General features: G+C 44.4%; 1 pseudogene; it reads left to right on the top strand.

Moving 5' to 3' along the window:
- Positions 1-707: 707 nt before the first annotated feature.
- Positions 708-1,647, top strand: LOC102386624 (annotated as a pseudogene).
- Positions 1,648-2,941: the final 1,294 nt, after the last annotated feature.

The raw sequence follows: 2,941 nt of genomic DNA, 5'->3' as shown, positions 1-2,941 counted from the left end.
AGTTTTTATTATTTTTTAAATCCAGACACTTGGGGTTTATCTTCAAAACATAAAAGCTGGACTGAAATCAGGATAAAAGGAAGAAAAGGGAAAAAATCAATTTAAATGAGGGAAAAATTGGCAGCAAGGGAGGGAGTAAGGCTGGGACTAGGGAAGGGGCAGGTGGAGGGGCGCGACGGGGCCCATCGGCCGCTTCTATGACTGCAGCACCCCTGTCTGGCTGGAAACCTGTGCCTTAGGTAAGTGGCACAGCAGCACTTTTAGCTTACCAGCACCACGCATTTTTCAGTTCAAATCCCTGTTAACTGACATGAGTCGGGAATTGGGTCATTCCCCACTCATGCCAGTTAACAGGGATGTGAACTCAAAAACAGGTGTAGATCAGTAAAAACTGAATGTCTTAAAAAAATCAAGGAATTTGTCACTGAAAAATGGTAAAAACTGAGAATGCAGAACACTATGCACAATCTACTCTACATATTATTATGTTTCTTTTTTTATAGTAAAGCAATTAGCTGATCATTTCATGTCTACTCTCCTGTCTTGAGTCAAAAATATCCAAAATCTCTACATAGGACCATCATCATCCACATCCACAGATAAGAAAGAACACTGAAAACAGAGTCTTCTATAAGAAGAGCCTTAGTCTCCAGCACCACAACACTGAATAAAGACCCTGAAACTCATTCACTGCTCGCACCCCAGTAATGGTCAGACAAAACTGCACCCAGGTGACTGAATTTGTGTTCACAGGTTTCACAGGAAACCATGGATTTCAGGTCATCATTTTTGGGCTGGTCCTAGTGATTTATATCATCACGCTAATTGGGAACATTGGGATGATCTTTTTAGTCCAAGCAGACTCCCGACTTCACACCCCCATGTACTTTTTCCTTGGTAACTTGTCATTTGCAGATCTCCACTGTCATCACTCCCAAGTTGCTTGCTGATATGTTTTCGGCAAAGAAAGTCATTACTTATGCTGGATGTGCAGTTCAGATCTTCATGTTTTCTCTCTTTTTGGTTACAGAGGGTTTTCTCCTAGCATCGATGGCATATGACCGATATGTTGCTGTCTGTACCCCACTGGTGTATTCAGTTGTCATGTCCCCAAGATTCTGTACCCAACTGGTTTTTGGTTCCTATGTGTGTGGGTGGTTAAATGCAATGTTACAGACAACAGGTGTGTTAAAATTATCCTTTTGTGGTTCCAATGTCATTGACCTCTTCTTCTGTGACATCTCCCCTGTGTTATTACTCTCCAGCTCTGACACAACCATCAACCAAATGGTCATACTAGCTTTAGAGGTGATCTATGGAGCAATAAACATCCTGGTCATTCTCATTTCCTACCTTTTCATCTTCTCCACCATTCTGAAGATTCGCTCTGCTGAGGGCAAGAGCAAAGCCTTCAGCACCTGCACCTCCCACTTGACTGCTGTTAGCATCTTCTATGGGACAGCTTTCTGCACTCATTTAACTTCCAGCCCAGAAGACTCACGGGGTGAGGACAAGGTGGTGTCAGTGTTCTATACAGTGGTGATCCCCATGCTGAACCCCCTGATATACAGCCTAAGGAACAAGGAGGTGAAGGATGCCCTGAGAGTCATAGAGAAGAAAATCTTGTCTTTAGGTTTGACTACATAATGAAATAATGTCAACTGGTGGTAAAAAAACACCTAACCTGTACTTACGATCTTGTAACAACTGGTATATGTGAAGATGGGCTGAATCTACAGTGTTAGCCTGGAAACAGCTTCCTGGTTCACTTTCACACCAGCAGTGATCCCCCACTAGCATGCAGGTTAGACTGATAGATGACAGTATTTATGTCATATCCACATGGTAGCCATTACTATTCTTCCCCATGAAACCTGAATTGTGAACTTATATATGTGGGGCCTTTCACTGTTCTTTCTGACAGGACAAGAAAGCAGAGATGCCAATCATGCTTGTATCATTTTCCTTATTTACCAAACCTGTACAAAACATCTTGTCTCCCTATATACAACAGAAGGAATAAAAAGCAAACAACAGCAGGTAGGCATTGGCAATCTACAGCCCAAGGGCTGGATCAAAGATATTTTATCTGGCTGGCTGGATATCCTGCTGGAGATTCTCTGACATACACATACACACACACACATGGGCTGCGTGCTTGGGATCAATCCCATGGGTGGCAGGTATTTTATCATTTCAAACATCTCCCAGCACCTTCTGGCCAATGTCCCGAAGGCAGCAAAGGATTGTAGGGGAGATCTGGGCACTGACAAACATAGTCACATGCCATGGAATATAAATCAGGCCACTCCAACAGATGGGTTGACCGCGGCAGATGAAGGGGATTACTGCATGGAGCATAAAGTTGGGCCAGCTTGGGCAGAGGGAGGCATTGGCAGGTTTCTGCATGGGTAGCAGCAGGACTGAGATTTCAGGCCATGGGGAGCCCACTGCAGGTTGTGTGTCTGTGGAGTAGGGAGCTACTGAGCTGGGAGAGGTCCTTTACGGGGAAGGGCTCCTGTGGCAAGAACCCACTGCCACCTGTGATGTCCAATCCCCTAAGGCCACCTCCAACCCATTTTAAGGCTGAACTGTACCAATCTGGCTGGCTGTTAGTGAAAGGTTGCTGAACTCTGACTTAAGGGATCAGGTCTAAGCTGCAGCTAGATGGTTAAATTGCTGTACTGGGGAATCAGAGCTTCAGATTCAAGCCCTCTTTGTCAAGGGGAGGTGCTACAATCTGGGCTGAGTGTCCTAATTACTCAGCCATTAGGCTAAATATAGGTGGATCCTCCTGCAGTATAACACCTCCTCATCATGTTTTTTTGCCAAGTAACATTTTTTGATTTTACACTCACCTGAAGTATATGTGCATGGAGTCACATACCTGCCTGACCAGTGGTAACCTACTAAGCATACTCAGTAGTCATACGGCTGTTTA

This window comes from Alligator sinensis, unplaced genomic scaffold, assembly GCF_000455745.1.
Source record: "Alligator sinensis unplaced genomic scaffold, ASM45574v1 scaffold639_1, whole genome shotgun sequence".
Taxonomy (NCBI): domain Eukaryota; kingdom Metazoa; phylum Chordata; order Crocodylia; family Alligatoridae; genus Alligator; species Alligator sinensis.
The sequence above is the reverse complement of the archived record's forward strand: the minus strand, read 5'-3'. Positions and strand labels throughout refer to the sequence as shown.